The sequence below is a fragment of the Solea solea genome, chromosome 3 (genome assembly GCF_958295425.1).
Source record: "Solea solea chromosome 3, fSolSol10.1, whole genome shotgun sequence".
In the NCBI taxonomy this organism is placed as follows: Eukaryota; Metazoa; Chordata; class Actinopteri; order Pleuronectiformes; family Soleidae; genus Solea; species Solea solea.
In genome coordinates, this window is record NC_081136.1 from 9764729 (window position 1) to 9790680 (window position 25952).

At 39.4% G+C, this 25952-nt stretch overlaps 1 long non-coding RNA gene across 5 annotated transcripts in view; it reads left to right on the top strand.

The window, feature by feature from the left end:
* LOC131455775 (uncharacterized) overlaps window positions 1–25952 on the top strand; it is a 128132-nt gene that overhangs the window by 26341 nt on the left and 75839 nt on the right. For all 5 annotated transcript variants that reach the window (XR_009239836.1, XR_009239838.1, XR_009239837.1 and 2 more), the window contains exons 5-7: window positions 7178–7305; window positions 17578–17727; window positions 18497–18586. This is a non-coding gene — a long non-coding RNA (uncharacterized LOC131455775). The remainder of the gene's footprint in view (window positions 1–7177; window positions 7306–17577; window positions 17728–18496; window positions 18587–25952) is intronic.

Genomic DNA, 25952 nt, shown 5'->3' on the forward strand with positions numbered 1-25952 from the left:
TAAAATTTAAGACCAATTCATTAAAACTGTTGGAAGAACTCAGGCTCTAATTAAAATTTGATAAAACCAGATAGAGTCAGAATAAGCTTTTTGATAAAAGTATGTTTTTAGGCAAGACTTAAAGGAAGACAGCCTTATTTCCTCAAAAAAGAATGAATGCAAACACTAATTGCTATTTTGACTGCATTTGTTTGTTTAGATGCGTGTGATGATTTGTAGTACATGAATGCAAGAATCTTTGGGCAAAAGAACAAAGCGATAAGTAATATTTTGCTAGACCTCCTCACATTATTACAAAAAAAAACATGCAGAACAGTGGCCCTAAAGCATGACTTTTTATAAAAGCAGGAAGGATTGAAAAGTGTTTAACGAGACGACAAGCTCTTAGCAGGCCAAGGGCAATGTGCAATTAGCTGGAAATTAAACTTAATGGTAAGTGCTGAGATGCAAGGTTGCTGCAAGTATCATGTATGTGATGTGTATGTCCGATACTCAACTCTGCAACTGCACCTGTTGCTGTGTTTGTCGGAATATGAACTCCTCAAAACCCAACTTTTCACAAAGGCTTTTAACAACTAGTCGTTATCCTCAGTCAGCGATTCCTAAAGTGTGGGCCGTGACTATACTGCAGGTGGGTCCTGAAAGGTCATTAAATATAAATAGCTTTGTTTATAATATTCAGTTTTGTAATTTAGTTTTGTATTGCTGTATATTTTAAAAGGTGACACTGATAAAGCATGTGTGGCTTCAGTTCAAAGTGGTTGTCCTGCTATGGGTTCGGGAAGTGTCATCTACAGTTTTTAAAGAGCAGGTTTAAAGACCGTCTTCTCCCCTCTGTTCTTTCTCCTGAGAAAATAACTGACTTTGTTATGAGAGGTTAATTTTGATAATTGGTCTGAATTTCCTAGGCTCTCTGATTTTAAATGTTTGGTTTTGCTACAACGAGGGCTGCAACTACCGGTTATTTTTTATAATTGATTAATCTGTCGATTATTTTCTCAAGTAATCTATTATTTGGTCCCTAAAATATTTAGCAAATGATGCAGTTTTATTGTTTTCTTTGTTAGGTGGAGTAAAGAAACCAGAAAATGATTTACGTACAAGAAGTGGAAATATCTGAAAACCTGTTTTAGTTTTTGAATAAAATACTAAAACTGATAAATCGCTTATCAAAATAGTCGTCGATGAATTTAATAACCGATTAATAATCGATTATTCGTTGCAACCGCTGCTGGGAGTAATGGAGATAAATGCATCATGGCTAAGAATCTGTCTTGTTCCTTCACTCTCACTGAGTGCTCTGCCCACTAAGCAAAGATAAAATAACACCTCCATTATGCTAGTTCACAAACATCCAGACGAGGCTGCTTTGTCATCTGTTTTGGTCATTTTTCAAGTCATAATGGATCATTGTACGTGGTGTCTGGTTACACCGTTACCATTTTGTTTGTATTAAAGCAGTTTGTCTGTTGTCACTGATGCTCTGCAGATTAACCTTTTATTGCAGTGTAGTTTTTTCAAAAGTAAATTTTAACATGCCATTTATTCAGTGTATACATACAACGTAGAACTGATGGGTAGAGCAAGCTTTAATAGAAATAGTCTCTTTAAAATTTGAAAGAAAAACAAGTAAAGAAAAGAACCAATTTAAAAAGAAGTTTATAAATTAACTTGTTAAATACATGAAATATTTAATAGACTGCTAAAATTAAATTCCCCCGGCATTTTGCAGCTCACACAAACACACAGCTTTGAGATGTTTCATCTCCATACCGGCTAATGGCTGCTGTCCATTGCTTAAAAACTTAAAGTGCATCAAATTAGTGTTGTGTCTAGACAGCCTGTCTATATGAATGTGCATGTCCATAAATTTGACATTAAATGCATAGTTAGTAGTCCCCCAGATAAGTGACCTTAAAGTACCACACATCTGTGTGTGTATTTGTGCGCACGTGTCATTTATCTGCCTTTGGTGTCCCTCTGGAGCGCAGTGTGATGAAACGCCCTCTCATTGTCATTCAGAGCTGCCATGACAGCAGGTCATTTGATGTTTCATCTGAACAACATGGTTAAAGATGGATGACTCTGTGTGTGTGGATGTACCATGTGTTCATTTCTATATATCGTATATTCATATATGTATGTGTGTCCATACGGCAGCACATACAATATGTATTTACATATGCATACTCCATATATACACAAAGTCAGTGTGTACATTTTAAAAGGTAAAGTCATAAAGGTGAAGACCTGACTCTCAAGGGATTCACACTCACCCTGTCCCTTCCTCAGTCATCTGACACATCACTTATGGTCTTGAGAAAAGGGGTTTGTCTGGAGCGTGTGTGTGTGTGTGTGTGTGTGTGTGTGTGTGTATGTGTGTATATGTCTGCTTTGCTCACAGGTATGTGTGTGTGTGTGAGTGAGCAGTGCGGATGATGGATTGGGGTCATCGGGGGTTGCAGGGGTGCGATGTTGTTGCCAAGACAAACAGCTGCGCTTGTGTCTGAGGCAGGTGTTTCATAGCGACTCAGCACATTGAAATTAGTCAAATCAATACACCCCTTCCGCTTCGCTGCATTTGTGTGTGACCAGTTTTGCTTTAAATGTGATCTATTTAATCACTTCTGTGATTAATGATTGTCTTCTTTTACCGATGTATTTATGCACATGGGTTTTGTGGAGATGCTTTCACACTTGCATCACTTAGACCCTCTCTCCCTTGATCTCTTGTATTTTGAAAGTACCTGGCTAGTCTCTGTAGTTTGCCATGCCCCATCTACATCAGATGTTCACCACCCTCCACCCTTCAAATGGACCATAGAGAACAGCCCAGTTTATCATTTATATCCTCGTAAAGCAAAAGCACTTTTCCCACAATAGTCTTGGTTTGTAGATTATCCACCCTCCGTTGATTTCTGAGCTTTCTGAGAGCTCAGAGGTGTGTCTCAGCTTCCTGCACTCACTGCAAGCCTCTTTCTCATGCTTAACCAACTTTTTGTTTTCACTCATAGAATAAATACCTCTCTCCTGAGTAAAGATTCTCAAGATTTTCAGTGTCTTGCTCTTTTTCCTCTCTGTTTTTCCAACCCTTACACTCACTAGTACTCTTTTGTTCCCCGTTTGTCTCATATCTTTTCTTGTGCAATTCATCCATTGATTTTTTTCACAATCTGAATTCTGCATCGTAGCCTGACAAACACACCACAGAGGAGACCGTGGATTACGTGCACAGTGTTTTAATAAGACACTTATAAAAGTCACTGTGAAGCTTACATGGTCTTGTCCTGGTCCCAGACAATAGGCCAGACCTGAGTGACCTGCTTGTACTCACCTTGTGACCCTCTGCTTCAGAGTTCAACCCTGCTGTAGACCGTATTGTATCAACCTTGATAACCTTAACGAAGACATTCCTTGTCTAGTCGTCTGACAGCAGAAGACCTGAGTGACCGTAGCTCTGTGATGTGATTTGCTTAACTGAAACACAAACACGATGGCAGAAAGAATAGAGGAGGACAGATGGTTTCTTATTCTGCCAAGCACAAGCAGCAGTACCCCAGCTATATTTGTATACGTCTCATGTGTAAAGAGAATGAAGACATTTTAAGACGGAAGGCAAACCGGCATTAAATAACAACTATTTTACTACCTACTCATACTAACTATAAGCATTTACATCCGCTCTTCATTATTAGGGACAATATTATTATTATTACTTTTTAGATTAAATCTGGGTCAAGAAGTATCTACTGGCAATGTACTGAATTGTAAGTCACACAAAATAGAAAGTTATCATAGTTGCTTGTGTCAAGCGGGTGTGTATATTTCTGTTAGATGTAGATCAAATAAGAACCATGTCAATAACCCCAGGGTCCACAAATCTAGGTTGGTGTGGCAGCATTGGAACCGTAATGTAAACTTGACAGAGGACCACATGCATATCCACATCAATGAATTTGTGTGTATGCCTCTGTCATAGGTGACCTTTAGCTACAAGACTAAGACTAATGAATTAGGGACATCTTGTCTAATTATGTCCCCAATTTCGGTTAAAGCTGATTATGTTATTGTTGTTAGTTGAAGGTTAGTCACACGGTGGTCATGTGTGCTTGCTTGCTTGTGAGAAAATTATGCAAAATGGTCAGCTAAAGTTCCAACTTTGTCATTTTTCAAATATAACTCCACAAAATTCCAAGAGCCAATCTAGATATCTCGCCCACCCCAAAACCTTTTACCACTCCATTTTGTTTTATCTCCAATCCTGGCTAAAATGCCTGCTGCATAAAAATCATGTTTTTTCCCCTTGGGTTTGAATAAATTTTTCGTTATTTTTATATTCACATCAACAGGTTCCTCCTTGAAAAGTCCTTGCAGTGTTCAACACCACCTAGAGGAAGAAGTTTCCTTTTCTCAGGCTCTGAAGAAGAATTACTTTTGATATGCAGTACACTGGCCAGGATTGTCCAGTAATTCAAAGTTGGACGGTTCAAAACCCAACATCTGAAGATCATCATGAAGATCATAACATAAAGGTTTTTACATTAACAGGGATAAAAGTAGACCACCAACATTGTTTACACTTAAATGGTGAAATAAGGTCAGTGTAAGCTGAGATTTTTTCACACCAGTGTAGACTTCAGGCCGGAACAGAATAGAACATTAAAGCACACCGCCATGTTTGTGAAAACATACACAAAGAAAATGTCTCAGTGACTGGAATGTGCTGATGATCTGTTGTTCAAAAGACGCCCTTTATAAATGAGCCCTCAGACTATCACAGAGCTTGTCTGCTTTTCAATACTTGTGCCCACCCAGACTAAACCAGACTTAGCCAGACCGAAACCTCCCTGTCTTGATTCCCCAGCAGCAGTTTTCTCTATCTGTGGCTTCAGTCCAGCTGTAGCCTTGGCGGCTTGGTCACTATTAAACACAGCTGTTACTGCCTTGCCTCTGGTAACACACACACACATACACAAAATCAACATTTGTACAAAAAAAAACGAGTGCTCATACTCTGTTTAACATTATTATCTCTATCCGGATGCACAACAAAAATTAACAACAATGGGGGGGGGGCTCTAATTGTACACAGATATGGTTGAGTTGACCTCCATTTTGTTCTTCTCTTTGAAATGAGGAGAGATTTCGAGCAACTATTATTTTTCTTCTTACTTTTTTTTTTCTTTGTCTTATTTCCTCAGTTCCTCTTGCTTCTTCAAAGTTTACTCCCCATTTCCTAACACTGCACTGTCTTGGTGTAAAAGGTGGTTTTGCTCATGTTGTATCTCTTTGACATTTTATGACTGCCTACGGTCTACAAAATTATAAAGTCTAATTGGGTTTGAAAAAGGAACTGTCCTCCAATTAGTTGTAGCTTTGAGGTTTTAAAGTAATAACAAATAGGCCAATAGAAAAACACCTGATTTTAATATTGTTGTGTGGTTTTATTTGATTCATACACTGAAAATAGTATAATTATATTTGAATCAAAAATGCCTTTTTCCTGCAATGAGTTCCACAGATTAATGGAATGTATTGTTTTTATATTAAATTTGTTAAAAGTAATAAGAGTTCAATTCAATTAAAATAGTCTCGAGAGCAAAAAGTTTGTACTAAGAGTATGATGAGATGAGAATGTAGTAAACCTTCCCTTCTCTTTATCCACGAGTGACTTTAAAATGTCACCTAATATTAAAATTTAATTTAACAGTAAAATATAATTAAATGTATTTTGGTATGTTTGAGTGAACAGTGAAACAGTGAACTTGCTTATCTACCTTTGTTAAACACCCAGACAATTAAATCAGAGGATCAGTAAAAATTAATTGGCAAAAGTGGTTCTGTTAATTTTAATAACTTTACCTTATTTCTAGGTTTCATTACGTTGGTAAAGAACATATTTTTGAATGTATAATGTGAATTTAAATGTGTTAATGTTGTCTATTTCTAAGTTTTCTAAATGATTGTACATTGATCTGTGTAGCTTTAGCTTATAACCACTTTCTCATAAATAAGAAAGCCCAGGGCAGTTGTCTCTTAGATTGTCCTCAATTTTTGGGGGAGCTATTTTTTCATTGTATTTTTATGGGGGAAAACTATAAAAAAAAAGAAAATAGAATAATTTGTCCTAAATTTGTATGTTAACAGATCAATCAGCAAGCATAATTTGAAATACAGCGCTAAATGAATTCATAGACTGGACAGGCACAAGGACAGAGAGCGAAGTGTACGTGCTGATTTACAAACATGATGATAACATCCTCATATGGAACTGATTTGTGTACCACATCCAGAAAACATGTCAAAAAAACCCAGCCAAAGCCTTGTAGCGGAGTGGAACAATTCCACAGAGCAGTATTGACACTGGTATGCACTCTATGCAATGCAGGTGTGTAATACTGTGCAACACAAATCATATACCTAGTGCTCAGTGGATGAAAATCCAATCTCTCACCCCGCAGCAGCATAGACGATTTGTTTTGGAGAATTGAACTATTCATCTCTATGCTATTTAAACTCACTTCTCTTTAAGTGTTGTCATAATTATTGTATTTTTGTCAGCATTATAAATAAATGTGTAAATAACTCAATTATGGGGGATAGTGTAAATTCTCCTAGTTCAAAGTTGTCCTGTGCTACACATGCTGTACATGTACACACACATTTTGCTGTCTAAGCGACATGCATGTCTTCACACAACAAGCTGTCAAATTTAATGTCACACATCGTGTTGGAAAGGCCACGGAGGCAGATTGATGACGTTAATGCAATGCCTTGTTTCATATGCTCCTGTTTATGGAGGAAAGAATAACACTAGTCACAAAGAGATTGAGCCAGAGGCATTAAAAGTCCAAGTCCAGTCCGGCCTGTACCCTCGTCTTTGGGTCAGGGCCAATCAGGTGTTGGCTATAAATCAAAGCGATAGTCTGCCCTTCTAAAACTACTTTCAACTTGAAACCCATGAGAAAAGAAAGAAGTGTTTTTCTTAAAGCACCTGCTTCTCATTGGCTTTGCGGCTTTAAATATATTTGCTACAATGTAATCAACAACAGTTTTGATGAAATCATAATACAAACATTCTTTGTTTGCTGAGCTGGAGCATTTACTATTTATGGTCCTAACCAGATCTTCTCTTCTTTGACCCTCGAATGTCTTGTCCCTTTTACTTCTCCGCCAGGTGATTCATATTCACTTTGATGGACACTGCGATCTCAAGGCATTCCAGATGTTCCATGTTTGAGATGAGTTGGTGAGAAGGCCTGGACAGAACGAGACTTTAAAACACCGGTGCAGAGGATCCTAATGGTAAAGGTTCACTTTTATTTAACACACCTGGCATTAATATATACGATATTGAAAGTTTTCTGGGTTTTAACCATCAGAGTTCGTGACATCAGTAGCATGGCCACAACCATAGCTGGTTTGCAACTTTTAAATCTAAACAAATGTTTGTTACATTTAAGACATTGCCAAATGAGCTCACGCAATGCTGATTAAGCCTCTCATGAACACAATCATCAGATATTGAAAATGTGTGCTCTGCCAAACAGTGCTCCCTGAAACAACTGCCTGTCTGAGCCAATCTGCCTGGCGTCACAGAGCAGTGCTATGGTAGAAAACACCAATAAGCACCCCCAAAAAGTTTCAGAACCTCTCTATCCCCCTCATCACATGAAGGTCATAATGTGGTCTGCTGTCCAAGTGACAGCCTGAAAGCCTCATACTGTATGTATACAAAGCTTCTAAGCTCTGGCTCTGTACACACTCGCTTAAAAATTTGATTCCCATAAAGAGAGTGAAAATGTATTTCTGTATACAGTATGTGTGTCTCTTTGATCGAGTCGGTGCACATCTGCCTAGCCAAGCATGCAGCAAATGCTCATAACACAGTAAAAGCCCCAGTCTAAGGTCAAGTGGAAGCACAAGCAAAGATAATGCCAGTGGGCTTCGTACCTGATGTTTCTCCATGAATTAAACAGTGATACCCCTCGAGACATTTGCCAAATAAGATTGTACGTGCATATGTGAAAACATTTTATTTTTCCTTTTTATAATAGCTTATCGGAATGAATAGTCTGTCAAACATCTTCAGTTAAATGTTTTCCTTTTCTCGGCTGGTGAAACAAGGCTTTATGTGGCTTTGAAGCCACAAATGCACATTGTTTTTATTATTTTCTTTGATTCAACTGAGGGACTGTATATGGCCTGTGCTATAATGGTAAAGCAATAATGGTACCTTCCAGTCACTGCAGTGGATTTTGTGTGAGAGGTCTTTGTCCTCACTGTCCATTGTCTCATCAAGTGTGCATCAGGCGAACCCACAGCATTTATGTTGAGAGACTGCAACATTAAAACGTCATCAGTCAAAAAAGTGCACTTAGTCTAATCTAGTCATTAAGGAAAAGGATTCAGATGAAGTTTAGAGGAAGAGTGTTTTCTTAAAAACTGCTAAACAAAAATGTGTGCGAGTGTCTGTTTGTTCTCGTGTTCAGTAAACAAGTGTGACAAGTGAATTAAGTCTAGTTTACGGTGAAGATGTGGGCCTAATGAGGGTTATTGGTTTCAGTGCACTAAGCACACGCAGTCGTTCTATACTAACTAAGCTCATTTGATTACAATCACACTTAATTATGAATTCAGTGTGTTCTATTAAACATTTATCATCATGTCAAATTTTAACTGAAGCTACAATGCAATGCCTGTGTACAGAACACATTTAATCTCAGCAGACTAAAGTATTTAGGTCAAGTCAACATGCACGACTAGGTTATGAGATTCTCGCACATTGTATACAACATCTCTGACCTTGCTGTGCTGTGTTTCTGTTGGAGACACAAGTACAAGGAAAAAAAAATGGAAATCACAGAGTTCCACTCACCCTTTACTTTCACCCCCATTACTCTGTTTGACATAATATTTATATCATCAACACCTGTATTTACATTCCTACTCTGGCTTTTAATGGCTGCTCTTTTCCAATTATCTCTTTCATTCAGTCTCTCATTCACCCTCACTGCCCATTGTTTTTTCTGGCTCCTCAGCTATCATCATCTTGTCTTCTGCATTTTCAGGCCTGTGTTAGAAATAATTGCAGCAATGGAAGCAGCCTGGCTGCAGTCCAGGCTGTGATGCGTCGGCTGTTTGGGGGGAATCTGGTGTCAGACCCTACAAAGGTCATAAAATGGGAAAGATGGATGCAGTGCTGACTTTCAGCACAGCGCTCAGTTATGACCAGAGGGAGAAGTGTGTTTATGTGTGTAGGTTCAAGCCTGTGTGTGCCCCAGTGTATGCGTGAATATGTTTGTCTTTTGATCTGCAGTCATTTAACAGTTCACCGGGGATCAATAGGAATTAACCACTGGTAAATATAGTGGAAATGACAGTCATATTAACACATACAGATAAAGTGCATGGAGGCACACACAAACTATATAGCTTCCGTAGATGGTTTGCGGTTGGCCTGTAGTTCAAAAACAATAATAAACCCATGGGATGGGTTGCCGGGGGCAGCTGGAGCCGCGGAAGGTTGAGCATGCCTAATGAAAACTTAATGCTCATTGGCAGGAGTTGCCACTGCGCTTCTCTCCTAGGATTTAAGACCATGCTGACATCAAGCCAATGTCAAGATCTGTGAAGCCCAAAGTCAAAAGCTTGGCAGTGTGTTTCCGCCTTTCTAGGTAAACAGGCAGAGCACATGAGAGAGACAGAGAGAATCTGCAAAACAGATCTAAACTGGCTCAGAGCAGTCACTCTCCTTCCTTACTAACTAAATTCCTCCAGAGGCTTATTTTGCACACTGTGCCTCATCCCCATGAAAGCCATAAAATCCAGAGATTGGCGCCTGGATGTGGAATTTTGAGTGAGAGCAAAATTACTCTCAGCAGGAATTAAGTCCAGCAGTGCGGAGAGCAAGCAAGGGAGAGAGGAGTGATTTATACTGTACATAGCCAAACCTGTACAAGAAGATACAGTGAGAGGAGACAGCAGTATGTTAAATATCAGTGGGAACGTGCTCTCTTATCCCATAATTTGAATATAGAAGTGTTGGATGTACAGAATGTTGGCCTGATGCTCTCTGGGTGAGGCCAGTCTGCAGTAATTCAAACCAGAGGGGCAGAGCTAATGAGACGTTCTTGTTGTATTGGTTACAATCGAACTTATGGTATCACTATGTAACAAGCTCCCCGCTACTCTGCAGTGCTACAATAGGGAATGCAAAATACACTTTAGAAAGGTAGAAGGAAAAAATGCCACACTCTGAGAATGTCTGTGCTTCCTAAAACGGCCTTTAGAGCTCACATGTCGTAGATCCATCTGATATTTTTCATCACATCAGAGAATTGTTGCTGTTTGAGGACTAAAAAGATTAGGTTTACTTACTGTGTGAAATTCAGTTTCCTGCTCACCACAACACATGCCCACTATGGTAAATACATAGACTGAAAATACTCATACTTTATAGTGCACTGCCACTTACATTATAATGAAATAAGCTTTTAAGTCAGTAGATTTTTACCTTTTTTATTTTAAATGCATGATCTTCACTGAGGTGTCTCTATATCTCATCAAAGTTCCTATGTGCACATTGGTTGCTCGTTGATTGCAGGTGATGCACTGCGGTTTCATTTTCATTAGTTGGTTGACTGTTGTTGTGGAGACCTGGAGCTTGAGGGATACTAGAATGCTCGCCAGCAGAACTGTTTCCAAACAGCAACACTCAGCAGTGTGATGGTCTAGCTTTGAAATTCCTCCTTGTTCAGCTGTTTGCTAAAACTTTATGTGTGAGATGTGTTTGTGTTTGCCTCTGTGTGTTTTCTGGATCTGATGATCACACCCCATTGAGCAATCTGACTGCTCTGAGGAATGACACAGTAAGCCATGCCAACGATGATGGTTCTTCCAGCTGTTGGGAGAGCTGTCCAGAAAAATCAAGATAATGCGGATAATACATTTTCTAAGTGTCTGTATGAATTGCTTGTCTTTTCTCTGCCACTCCAAGATGAATGTATGAGATTTAGCCAACCAAGTCTTCAGCTGTATCTAATGAGTTGGCCCTCTCTGCTGTCTCTTACTGTGTTTAAGCTCCAGGAGCAAAATGTGAGCTGCACACAAAAAAGTGGACTAAATGTCCTTGAAGCATAGTATTTGCAAACGTTCCTACTTACTCTTTCTCCAGGTGAGTTATGGGGTCATACAAGTTTACATTGCATTAAAGCTAAAGCTGTACTTTAACTCGCATAGTGTAAGGTGGCAATGAAAGAGGAATCATTCTCCCCGTTATGTCAGTGACCCATTGAAATTATTTTGAAGCTCGTATTGTCAGGTAAAATTAGAACGTGTTCCAAGAGCACATACACCATCACGTAAAACACCATATCTCTCAATGTTAAAGAAAGTATGTGTGTGTGTTGGGGTGGGGGGGGTGGTATCGTCTGTATTCACCCTCTTAATCACATCCATCCTGAAATTTAATGGGTTCTTTTTTGGGCCATACCCAACCCTTCCACTAAGTAACAAGAAAATCGGTTCAGTAGTTTTTGCGTAATCCTGCCAACACTCACAGAAAAACAGCCAGATGGAAAAGCTAAAAAAAAAAAACAGCACCAAAAACACAACCTCCTTGGCAGAGATAAAAAGTTGCAGGTTGCTATAATGCACAGAAAGAGCATACCCCCCCCCACACACACACACACACACACACTTCTATAGTAGCTGCCATCCAGCAAACATAGAAAAACCCTCTACTCTTCCTACTGTTTGGACCAAGTTATTTTTTTCAAAGAAGCAGCTTTCCATTCACATTGTTACTGTATTACGATACTTACTTTGATGAAAGCATGGTAACATTTTATAAAAGACAAGCAGATTCATGTGAATTTAGTCTAAGAAGGACAAATCTGTCAACAGACCAAGGTTCATTAAACAAAAACGTATAAGAGGCCTTTCTATGGATTCTGGAGCACTTAAGATAAACAGAGTTAGTGTAAACCTTACTAGGTGTCCTGTAATTATTGTAAAGCTTAATTAGCTTTGACACATAGCCTTGCATTTTAAAGGGGAATTATACATATGATAAATGAGTCTCATTTAACTGGCAATTACATGTTATTTTCCTTTTTTCTTTTTTCTTTTTTAAAATGAGACATTTCAAAATATCTAAGAGATGCCAGAATGAGATGAAGAAAGAAGTGAACATCTTCCCAGACCTCAGTTTGGACTCCTCTCCAGGAAAATAATAAACCATTTGGCTCAAGGTTTTTAAGATGATTATATAGACAGATGTGATGGAGGGCTTACACAAAAAGACAAGCTCTCACAACACGTGTAGTGCTGTATTTTGAAGAGTTGATATGATTCCAGACATGCAGCCACATTATCATATACATAGTCTCCACAGCAGGAAGGTTTTTTTCATAAGGAATACACAATAACAATAGGCAATAAAAGCATGTAGAGATATCTTTATTTATCTTTCTCTGACATTTATTTCCGACAGGGGAGTACCAGTATTCCTTCTCAGACAAACACACAAGAATTTCATATTTTTAGGCTGAAGAAAGTCATCTATCTTCCCTGTGTGATTCCTAGCTTTGTTGTATTTCCAAGGTCTGAGTCACATTGAGGATCCCATGCAGACAGGACAACACCTCATATTGAGCATGGTAGCAGAGGAGAACGGCCATTTGTCCTTGTCAAACTGCTCAGACACACACACACAGACAAAAAAATGCTCACAATTCCAAGGTACATATGGAAAATATCTTGTAGGTGAAGTACTCACCCACACAGCAATGCTTTACAAAGTGAGAGGGCATCATGGATCACAGAGAAAATTCCTGTTCCAGCTGTTGGTGGGTATAAATCAGAAGTGACATGTGAGTCGCGCTGCATGCATGTTGCGCGACTGTAACATGCGTTGGAGAGACAAGCTATAGTGCAGATCAGATCATATTAACTCTGCTTGGTGCTCAGTGCTGCAGACAGGCGAGCCTTGCTAGAACAATATCAACTTAGAAAAGAAGGAACTTGATGAATCTTGATGTCACAGAAATCAATAATGTCGTTGGAGTCTGAGATTATTTTTTTTCCTACAGCAAAGGCTTGTTTGAATAGTCCTTCCTCAAAGCTGAAAGCATTGATCCAGATGAGGTTAACTTTAATTTCAATGAGGCAAGTGTGTGAGAGAGCATCGGTATGTTCGTTTGTCTCTGTCCACAGGTCCAGTCCCCCCCCAACATATCTACTTAATCACCGTCTCAGACTCTTAATCACTTCCTGTGTGACCCTTTCATCAGCACAGTTGGCAATTTTTGGTTTTGTTGACAAGCTTTTCTCACAACTTTACAGTTGACTTGTCTGGCTCGGTGCTGGATGAGAGCAGACCTGAAGCATAAACACAGAATTAATTAACTTTAACTTTAGATCCAAGCTCCTGGCCCTTATTTATACTTTTGATCAATAATGTCGTTATCATTCTCATCAGAAATGGCCTGGGACATCGACTCCAGCATTCAGACATGATGTCTTACATATCTAATCACAACACATAAAAACTCAAACCCAGTTTTACTCTGGTTTGGAGAAAAAGAAAAACTATCTTTTGAAGTGTTCATATGGAGATCTGGAAGGTTTATGTTTGAAGAAAAAAAAAAATGAAATAAACACAAGCTCATAACTGTAAATACTAATTTTACATTTAATTCTCTCATGACATTTATAAACCTTTGAATACAATCCAAAGACAGAAATGTTTATTTATGTTTATTTCTTATTCCACTGACTAAACAGGATTTTTGCCAAGATTTTTAAATGTGCTACCAGTAATAAAACAAAGAAGGAACAAATTAGGAAAAATGTTATTATGGCCAACAGTGGTCAGAATAATTGGCATGTTTGGAAAACAAATCATTCACTGTTCACTTTTCACTGATGAGACTTTTCTGCCCTTTCACATCCCCTTATTATTTCTTGGATATTTTTGCTTTAATGTCCAGTCACCCCAGTGTAGTGATTAATTTATTTTCCCCAGATGTCATTAAAAGCAACAAATATAGCACACTTTGTTGTGCTATATTTTGCTGGTTTAACAACCCCTGTGTCATCTCTCTATCAGATATCTCTGCCCATCTCATCTTTTCAGAATAGCACCTTTGGAAAAAAGTACATAGTTTGTGTACTGTAAAACTTATTTCAAAGGGGCTGTGAGCAAATGATGTAAAACTGCGACTATCAGTGTTTTAACCGGGTACTGCACTCCAATTAATTTGTATTATATTCTGACTATTATGGTATTATTATTGTTATCAATGAAACTATTATTACAGTTTAACATTTATCCTTAATCGCTGATATGTCAGGGTCAGTTCATTTCTTATTGAATGAACGTTTGTACAGGCTGCTCATTTGTACAACCAATGTACTACATTTGAACAAGCAAACAAAAAAAAGAATTTTGACATAAAATGTTTTTGTTGCATTTTTCCCTTTCTAATGTTTTTACTCCATGCCAAGACACATTTTCTACTGAAAATAAGGTAAAAAAAATGAGGTTGAAGTACTAAAGTTTGAAAATATAGTCAGAAAAATTCATGAGGCTGGGTCGAGACAGTCTTACGTTCAGTCTTAGTTCAGTCTCCCCTGTCAGGTATCCATTATTTTACCTCAAAGATATTCATTTGTGACCTCTATAACCTCAGCCGCCCACTTTTTCCTTCCGTTGATCTTTGCCTCTTTATCCCCCTCATCTTAAAACCTGAGCATTACCGCCTTCTTCCCGCTACTTACTTCTTATCTCTCTTCTCACTTCGCATCTGTCCAAACACATATTTTACCCAAGGCAGCAGAGTAGCCTGTGTGTGTGTGTGTGTGTGTGTGTGAGTGGATACATATAGGACCATGCTGTGTGCTGTATGTTTGACAGACAACGGGGGCTCTTGGTTCACACTGTTCTGCCTTAATGAAACTGAGAATGTGGGTAAGAGGAAGTGGTGTATACCCCTTACAGCACAGTATACAATGGTCCTCTGAATATGTCCTTGTTCAGGAGGGCTTCACTGTCTTCTCAAAGTCCGAACGTAAGTCTTAACCGCAGCTACAAAGTCTAGCCAATTACTGTGAAAGAAGACAACTTTTGTGTTATGATTGGACTGTAAAGTTGTTTGCTTCTGCTGTATAGGATGTAAGTCATAATGTATGATTTTTTTCGGCGTTTCTGGAGAACTGCCAAACTGTAACCTGACTTAAATACAGATAAATACTGTCTCTTTATAGGTTGTAATGTGCCATAAATGTCAAGTGGACAAAACAGTTGACACTCCTGACATTCCCCGTTCGAAAAGGACTAGCTAATGACCCAGTCCCCGATGATAATCGGGGACTCAATTAATGATATAAAATATTTGATGGTTAATTTAGTAGATTATAATTGTGTAATCGTTGCAGCCCTAAAAATAATATCACAATATATTGATTTTGCAGTAGTTGATATAGTTTAACATAATTGTAGTGATGCACTGTGATGTCTGTCAAACCTAAGAATACAATGTAACCTTAAATTAGCAGGAAAAACATCCACGATTTGGAGGAAGTGTATTGTTTTCACCACTGTCTGCCATTTACCTGCTGTTAACTGTCAGTTATCTGCCTTTTACATCACCCTCATTCATGTGATAAGCGCTACCTCAAGGAGTCATGATGTTATGATGCTGGTGAGTGGGATTGGTGGGAAATCTGCTTTTGATGATATTTTGCACCAGCATACCAATAATCTTGCAGGATCTACAGTATTGAACAGCAGTGTTCAATAAATGCTTTTGCAGACACAATTTAAAAAAAAAAAAAAAAAGAATGCGCACAGCCAATTATTTAATGACTTTCAGCCTAACAAAGGTTAAGGTGGCCTGAAGCTGCTGTATATTCAGTTCCGTCTGTGATCCTTCTCTTGAAGATTGAAGATGTTTACTCAATTTAAGAATGTTTATCTGACAATAAATCCTGGTCTTGGTGGTGATGTGAGTCTGAAAGCTCATTATTAATAATATATGAGCTATTTTCTGCCCAAAATACAAAATTGAGTGACTTCACATTTTGCAGTTTGTGAGAAACAAATTCAGCTAAAACATTCACTGTTGTCCATTCAGTATTTCCTGTTGAGTGTTGAACACATGCAGTGCAGCTTATTTAAAAAGACAGAGTGGTACAAAAAAAGGAGCTCTTGCATTGTTTGTATACAGAGCTATTTGGAGCACCAACATGACTGAAGAAATAAAACGTTTGTGAGCCCTGTACGCCATTAAATTGTGGCAGACCTGGTCAGCCTCTGCTGCGGTGAATCTGCATCCATGTGTCCATGTCTGGATTTCAGTTTCAAGGCATTATAAAATTTCTATGACTTTCTGACTCTGTCTGATCTTTTGACCAGCACTTTGAAGCATGTAGCAGCTTCAGTGCTTCAGAGAGGAGCGACAGTGAGAGCTAGTGATGAAAAGTAAAGAAGAAACGATGAGTTAGGCACAGAGGGAACAGGGCAACTGAAGCAAACACCATTGTCCTTGTGACCTCAGTGGAATCTATACGGTGAAGTTCAGTTATACAAACTGTTCAATCAGTAAGCCTGGCACACTCGCAGAGACACACATACTGTACATCCACAGTGCAAGTATGCATTATTCCCACTTATGGATTGCTCAAAGACACTGGCATGTTAATGGCTGTAGTGTCAACATTGCTCTGTGTGTGTACACTTAGTAGCTTGTCTCAGCACTTTGGATCTGTCACCTTTTTCAATAGTATTCTTCCATCCATAAAACTAATCTCATTTCTCTCATTCCACAAATGGAATTTGCATTGTACTGCTCCTTGCTGTATTCTGCGGTACTGATGCCGATATAGATGATTGCCATTACGACCGTCGTCATCTTTATAGTGTGGTTCCTTTTAAATTTTCTTTTTCTTTTTTTCCATCACCAAATAATTTCACGCAGGGCTGTCTCTGATACTGAAAAAGTCACAACATTTAAACTCGGGTTCTAAAAAATGCCCGAAGGAACAACATTAAATTAGATTATACTTTAAGACGAATATGTTTTCTGTAAAAAAATGAGGTGTGCAATATTATAGAAACAGCTGAAAGCACCGCAGACTCATACAGTTGAAACAACAACGTCATAAAGCACAACGGTTGGATTTATTGCCAGACCCTTGCATTAATTTTGTTTACCTGATAAAATATTTTTATTCTTTCTATTAGTTTATGTAAATCTGTAGTGCATGACCCTAACCCTGTGTGCAACAGTTGAGTATGGCTGAAATTGTCAAGAAGTGCCCATAGAATTTTCAGATGTAATTTGCTCTGGTTTGACAGGAGTTTGACTGGATGAATGCTACATTGCAAGAGGTGCCATCAGTGTTTTGGCGATTACACATAATTCCTGCACACATGCACAAGCATTACACACTAGAGCTTAAAATTTCTCAAGTGTTCTTTGGTTTGATTTTGTAATTAAGATGTTGCTTTGGCCCTGTGGACACTAATCTCCCTCTCTTTTACATTTCTGTTTTCTCTTTGCTCTGACACAGAAAGAGCTAAGTGCTGAACCAGATTGTGATGCTGGGCTGTTCACTGCTCATGGCTCCCTTGGCGCAGCACTGCAGCGAGTGGCAAACTAATATGTTTTTCTGCTGCTGACACCTGCCTCAAAGAAATGTACCAACGAAAAAACCCATCAGGTGAGGAGAAATAACACTTACATTTAATGAAAGATCACGTAATGAATAACTAATGTATACAAAATGACAACTGCTATCACTGAGCTTTATCAGATGTCACTCTGTCTCTGTCATCTTCTACACTGAAAGCTCAGCTGTCTGATGCAGGCAGTGAAGTCACTCTATATTAGTTGAGGCCAAGTGTGAGGAATCCCTCCAGTCACTGGTTGAGCCTGGTTAGAGCCTGAAGCTCTTGGAGACTCTCCAGGGAGTTCTGGCAAAGACAGAAACTCGGATTCCTCTCATCCATGGACAGTTTGCTGTCTCAGACAAATACAAGGTTCCAGGGGGACAGGCTGTAATCATCTCAATGATTAATAAAAATGTATTTGCACACAATGCTGTGAATATAGACCACAGCCTGTAAAATGATAATGAATACTGACTACATATTATGCTGTTAATGTTTCCATAGTGTCGTCTAAATGTTCACAGTTGGAGGGAGAAGATTTCTTCCATTGCTATTTAATCTCAGTTACAGAAGGTAATTAAAATGCCTGTCATACTTGCTACTGCTGATCATAATAATGATCAGAGATGCAGGGAGGGAAATTACTCATTTGCTCTGCGATAAAAAGAGAGATGTGACCGAGCACCAAGACTTTGTTGCATAAACATAACATCATTTCACCTTCATCTTAATCACGGACACGTTTCTGAAGGTCTTTTGCCCTATTAAAAAAAACAAAACAAAAAAAAAACATGAGGTGTCAATGCTCCCCCCCAACAGGATCAGGACCATTGCGAGAAGCTGAATGGGTGGTGGCTAATCTTGATCGGCAGCTCAAGTTCGACTTCAAAAAGAAGATGCAGATCACAGGTAATACACCCCCATTCTTTCATCGTCTATCTCATATAGTATCTTTCCACAACACTTTTCTTCATTTCCTAACCCCAGTGTCACATTGTCTAAAGTCGTGTTTCTCTTCTTATTTATTTGAGGTTTTCCTACAGTATACGCATTGGTTTATATACTGTAGGTATTATGACACCCATGCATTTGTTTTACTTTGTCAAGCTTGGTGTACATCAATGGACAGGGTTAGCCAAGATTAACAAATGTTCCTCCTGTAGACTAGAATGATGGACTCAAATGTGCGTGTTGCTTTAATGCCTGATGGTGGGCGGGACTGACGCTTGTGGCTGGAGGTAACTATTTGAGGTTAGCATGACCGTGTCTGTCACGGCTTACTACGTAGCAAGAGTTGCTTGTGTAAACTGATTTTGATGTGTCCAGTATTGCTGGGTGCACGATGTCCCTCAAACCATAGGTAACGTGTGTAGTGTTTGAGCTAAACATATAAAAGTTGATTTGATTGGCTCGCACCTGTGTTGTTGCATGATATGTTTTGACGATTGGGCTGTGGCATGGATAGTTGAATCTTTCTCAACTTCAAACCAGAAAAGCCACGGACCCACAATGCAGTTCGGCAATGTTTGACGCCACTCCATTCAAAGTGAGTTGGCTGTCGGATTTTTCACACATACATTTGCATTATACACTGCAAACGCTGCAAGGCCTATGTGTGTGTGTACCCGTGTGTGTGTGGATTGCTCACAGTGACAAAGAAATGTCTTTAATCTCTGATGAAGAATGGATTTATGTTGGCACACGTCTGTGTGCTGGGGCTTGTGTGTGCACTTACACGTTTTGTATCTGTCCATCTGTCCCGGCCCCCAAAGACCAGATGACTCAGTTGGTGATCTGCATGTCTGACGTGATGCAAGGCTTCAGCCTTGACTGGCCCGGCGGGTGGTCATGTCCCTGAATGGCAGAGCAGCAGGCTTCTCAAGGCATCTCTCTCCACCTCCACTCCTCTACTCCCTCCATTCTTTATCGTCTCTCACTGTGCCCCTCTGTTTTACAATGTTTTCATTATCCTGCCAAGTGGATTAACATGGAAAGGCAGAACTAACAAGTGTCACACATGGTGAAATACGCTCTTATTCGGCTGGTGTGTTCCATATTATACACAGATCACTTTTACAGACAGTCTCTTTAGAGACCTGGGCTTTCCAACAACTTTTTTCAACCATGCACTGAAATGTCTTCATACATTCAGGGAGGTTACTTCAGTGGAAAAGAGCCACCAGTGCTTTCAGGCAGCAGCTTACTGCAGCTCTGACTGTGTGTTTTGCTCCCTTTTCCTCTGTCCCTGCTGAGCTATTACTGATCTATAAGGCCTCATCTGAACTAATGGCCTGTATCTAATCTGTTCCAGCTCCTGATGATTTCTGATTAAAGCTACACTGAATCAGTTTTTTCAACCCCAATACTGGTACTGATACCGTGGCTCTGGGTGTTGTACTGATCCAATACCTGCATGTTTAATAGATAAGAGGACTCACTGTGTTGCACAGATAAGGATTATTATTGTTCACGTGAAAGCCAACATCAGGTTAAACTTAAACCTCGGTTTCCCAAAGATAAATCAAATGAAGTGCTCTCCACACATAAAATTACAGAATTTATTTTCTTGAAACTTGGATTAAGGGTGAGGTATAGTTCAAGATGAACCCATTAACTTTTAGAGCGCATCGGATTTATGAGGTGGATACAGTAATTTACAGGAGAATTTAAACAGTTTTCTGAATTTCACTTTTTATTTTTTATTAAATAAACTTACAGCTTGCACAATCAATCTGTTTAAGTAGATCTTCTAATGAACAGTCCAAGTGTAAACTTTAGGATCCTCCTCTAACAAACATGTACAGCTCCGTCAACACGCTGCAAAAAGGATAGTAAGCACAGAAAATGTTAACATGGAAAAATTTGAATTGAATTGGTGAGCCAGGCCCACTGTCATGATATCCAATCCAGCTCTTAAGTCAGTTTGAGATTTATATCTAATATCAGTATGGGATTGGTGCATCCTTATTTCTTCCTTTTATAGCAGCTACGATCCACAGTATGAATGATGACTGACTGGAAGACAAACCAGCCTCTATCCTATTATCACTATCCACTGCCTTGCTCTTCCTTTTTGTGTCTCTATTTCCCCTGTGTCTTCTGTCCTTTCCTTCCCCGAACGTCCTCATACCCATTTTCCTTTGTGAGCAGCTGAATGTTTACTTCACGTCAGCCTCATCAGGGCTGCTGCTGGGAGGATTTGCTCTTCTCCTTCTCATTTTATTTGTTCCCCTATTTGCTGTTTCCATTAGAGATGAAATTGAAATCTCCCGGACTGACAAGCACGCACGCACACGCAAACATGCACGCACAATGCTGCCACACACATCCCACTAACAAAACAACAACAGGCTGTACCAAAATATATAAAAGAGCACAAGCCTTGTTCTACTTTTCTCTTATTTTAATTCTTTCACCATAGTTCCGCTCTCTTTCACCATCCCCTCCTTCCTCTGTAGTTGTTGTAAGTGAAAATGAGACAGTGTGATCAAGGTTTTCTTTTTGTGTTTTTGTGCATTTTTTTTCTCTCCTTTATCTCAAAGGAATTGACAACTCCCCCTTTCCTTGTCTGGCTCTTTCCAACATATATATATATTTGAAACCTCATAAAGCAACCTTAGTTTCACTGCTAAATGTTTATCTCTTTCAGTCTTCTTATTCTTGTGACAACATTTAGCACACTTTTAGCAGCTTCATGTCTTAGGTTTCCTAAAGGCTGTCTCTTCTCTGTCCATGGTGCAACTTCAGAAACCTCATTCGGACAGGATGTAGGGAGTGTTTGGAGCATTGCAGAGGAAAACAAAGTCAGTCTTCGGCAGGTTAATGAGGCCAGGAGGTAGCTTTGTGCTGAGCTTAATCAGTATTCAACAAATGCCTTCCTCTCTCGCTCTTCCAATAATGTCCTAGTCATTTGGGTCGGCCACATCACTGTGCCTCTGTGAAGGGCGCATACACACACACACACACACACACACACACAAACAAAACCCAAAATAATTCAGTTTAATAGAAATAAAGTCTCACAAAATCATTAGCTATGCTATTCATCTCTTTCATTCTGACCCTCCCATCTTTCTTTGATTTACTCTTTTAGTCTTTACAAAGTCGCACATATAGCATGATCAGTGGGGATGAAACAGCTAATCATATATGAATTACATCATTTTTAATAGCAGCTAAATTATTGATGACTCATTAGCAGTGCAGTCACTGCAACAAGCGCCAGATTCCAATAACAGCAAGAAGAGAAAAGTGCAGCAAGCAAAGTGCCTAAGTGGGTCCAGACTATGAAAAAATGGGAGAAGAGGCAACCCTGTGAAGTTCATATATCTCATAAATCAAAGCTGTAGCGCAGCAGGAAGGGCCGTGGGAGCCCTAAGTGTGAGAGGGACTCCTGTCCCGAGCCATGTCCCAAAGACGATGTCTGGGCCCGGGCCAGCTCCCACTGAGCCTCACGTCTCTCCTCAACCCGTTTTCACTCCTTTTATTTTTCCCTCCTGTCATATTTAAAACCAACCTTCTTTCCTTTCTTTCCTCCTCCATCCTCACTCATCTTCTTAATTTCATCCCTTTCCCCTTCATTCCCCCTTCTCCCTCTGGTCTTTCTTAACAGAGCAACTAGCAAATTCTCACCACTTTTCCTAATGCACTTCCTCTCCCTCCCTTTCCCTGACACACGCCCGCTGGTCAAACTGAACATCACTAAGATAAGCATCTCCACCACTCACTCTATCAGCTCCTCAACTGTCTAATTACATTGCAACTGTCTTGGTCGTGTTGACACAGGTTTTAAATTAGTGACTCAGTCTAATGTCGCAAGCACATGCGATGTGTCAGATCGATTTGATTATGTAGGTGTGTGAGTGTGAAGTAGGGGAATTAATTAATTAAGATGAGTTATGATATTTTTTATTTCAGCACCATCTCTCTCTTTGAGGCAGAAGAAAGTTTTATTCCCATTTTCTCAGCACTAAAATATTGTCTGACGTCATTGAATAGCCGTGGGTTTGTGGCACATGTGTCAGCTGTGGGATTTTAAAGGGATACTTTTGTGTCCTTAATCTGGCCTTGAAACAGCCCTTTGTGCATTGCAGAAAGCATGTTATTAGGATTTTGTGAGTCTGTGTGAGCGTGTGTGTGCATGTGTTCTGGGCGGTTAGGTTCATGGAGAACATGATGAGCTTGTTGAAAAGTCCACAAACTCCTTGGGGAACTCAAGGCCAGTTCTGCTGCACATAGTTTATGAAGTAGCTTCGCACTGTGGTTTCCTACAGTGTGACAGCTGCATGTTGGCTGTAATATATTTCCTGGGTCAGGTTAGTTTTGTTTCATGCAAATATTGCCTACATTGAAAAATAAATATTGCTCTGTACTCCTACAACTCTTAACTTGTGCTTTGTTTATTGCCTTTGTGGAAAGAGCTAAGCATTACACTTTGTTTATATAAGAGATAGAAAAATTCCAGACTCTTAGGGGACATCATTAGAACTATTTTTAGTTTTAGACCCATATACTCTGCCTAAAATGCATTTTACCTTGGCAGCTAAACATTTCATGGCCTTCCCCACAGGATGCACAAAATTTGGTGCTAATATCAAAAAATCCACAATTCCCCCAAAATAACCACCTCAGCAGTAATATCATAAATGTAAAACTCAGTGAAGATGTGGTCCTTCATGGTCTCATGGGGCTTTGATATCCTTGAAAGTACTGAATGCGAGTTTAAAAGAAAAAAAAAAAAAAAATGTAAATGTCAGGAAAGTTTCTGAAAAACACATAATAGTGCAATGAAAATTGTTGAATTTCCATAGTGTCAACCCTCCAAAGTAATGGACAGTGCACAAGAAAGGTGAAGAAGAGAAGAGAGTGCAGGCAGGGTGGAGTGGGTGGAGACGAGTGTCAGGGGTGATGTGTGACATAAGGATAGCAGCAAAAGTGAAAGGGAAGGTCTACACGACGGTAGTGAACTATGATGTATGACTTTGAGACGGTGGAAAGTCGGGAGGTGGAGCTGAAGATGCTGAGATTTATGTTAGGATTCAGAAATGAGCGTACTCGAGGGACGGCACAGGTCGAACGTTTTGGAGAAAAGCAAGAGAAGCAAGGTTGAGATGGTTTGATCATGTGCACAGATAGAATTTTTATTGGACATAGGATGTTGAAGATGGAGCAGCCGTGCAGGAAGTCTCTATGTGGCGACCCCTAAAAGGAGAAGCTGAAGACAAAGTTTAATTTAAGTAAATAACCTGTGAGCTGATGTCTGCCTGTGTAAGGGAAACAACTTTATCTCTACTCATCTCTCTTTCCCTAATTAATTAACCAACGTTGGGTGAATTTTAAGGGAATTTGCCTGGACAGTCTTTCAAAAATGTATTGACTTAAATGATCAGGAGTGAAAACAGAAGTCTGAACACAGTGGATTTCTTAAGAATATGAGGACAGTATCTTTGTGTTTGCACCAATCAAAGTCACTAATGGGTCCCAACAAATCTATGAACCCATCATATGATCATCCATTTTGAATCTTCTTGCTGTATACTGTCTTGGGCGTACTGAAAATCCCCTCCCTTTACTCCTCTGGCTTTGTAAAGTTGGATTTGATTCTTGTGCATAGAGCTATACTATGATTGTTGGTGATGATGTTAAGGTATATTTATGATCCGTTTGATAACCAAGTCCAAGAGAATAAGCATATTACCGTGGATAGTCTAGCCTGCTCTGTGTCTGAAGTCTGTTTTGCTCACTTCTACCTAAGGTTTTCCTCTCAGTCTCGTTTTGCCTCATCAGTGTCTGCAGCTCTGTTCCCAGAGGAGCATCTAGACCTTTTCTGTGCTCTGTCCTTCCTTTCAGAAAGTGGCAGTGCATTGGAAAGCAGACTCCAAAGAGCAATCTGCCATGTTTTTACGACCGGTATCCCTGTCCTGACTCATCCTTTCCACTTTGTCAGAACTGACACTGGCATTGCCAAGAATTCTTTTTGTTCTCACACAGCATGTTTTTTTTCACAAGAAAGCCAAAGGAACATGAACATAAGCAGTTGAATGGGTCTTATCATCAGTGATGTAACTTTTTGTAAGAGTCTTCTTCAGCTTACCACACCTGGGGAATGAATAAATAAATAAACAGAGGATTAGATGTTAACCTAGACAGAAATCTAGTCCTTTACTTTAGTGTGTCTCCTTATTGTTGTGGTGGTCAGTGAGGGGAAATGAAAGTGAAAGAAATGCACTAAGGAAAATGGCATGGAGTCTTGTCTGTATTAAACATAAGTGTATTCGCCTTGTGGTTAATGTCAAGTGTGGCTAAGGTACCTGGGTCTCCAAGGGGTTGCAGAGTGAGAACACTGTAGCTGTGATTAAAACTGAGAAGAGCCAGAGGGTTATAGTTGACACAGATTTTGCTCTGTCTCCTCCCCCTCTGTGTCACCCCTCCATCCCTCTCCTCTTCGTGCCAGCTGTCAGTTATGTCAGTCAGTGTGCTAATGATGTTCCTGTGCAGAGCTTAGAGCAAAGTGGTACTTCTGTAATGCCCAAACATTTCTCCAGTTTAGTTTACTTTGATTGTGCATAGGATGAGCAGCTCGTCATCTATAAACATTTAGTTTTTGCTGTTTCCTCTGAGTCATTAATTCAGTTTCCACACACACCCCATGTCTTATGGAATGTAACAAACTTCTGTTCACTGTTCATTTGACCCAAACCTGCCACACGGAATATTAGTTCCACACACACATAAACACTAAGAGTGCACAATAAAAAAGTGCTGCTGCTTTCTTTTCATTATTGCTGCAACATCAAGACATCACATATCGTCCATCTATTATTCATTTTTTTATTTTGATGATATCTAACTTGTGAATTCTGCAGATAATGCTTGTTCATAGTTGAGCATCAATGACGCACAAGCAAGGACGCAGGTAAGGATGTAATATCCTCAGCATCACACCTTTACCTGCAGGTTTTCACACACAGCTTTCATCAGCTCGCCGAACAGCTCTTTGTGTGCTCCTCAGCCCATCATATCTTCTATCACATCTAACAGGCTATTAGTCTTTTAATATTTGAAATGATGCCCTTTCAACATTCACAAACCGTACAACCAGCTTTGCTTTATATGCAGTTTTTGTCTTCGTTACACATCAGTCAAGAAGGGCACTCAGTTTTTTTGCAAATTAAATATCGCACCAATAATGTATTATACTTGTAGCCTTCACAGAAGTGACACCTGGTAATCACATATAGAGCTAAACAGCTTTGATCACTTACAAAGAAGCAAA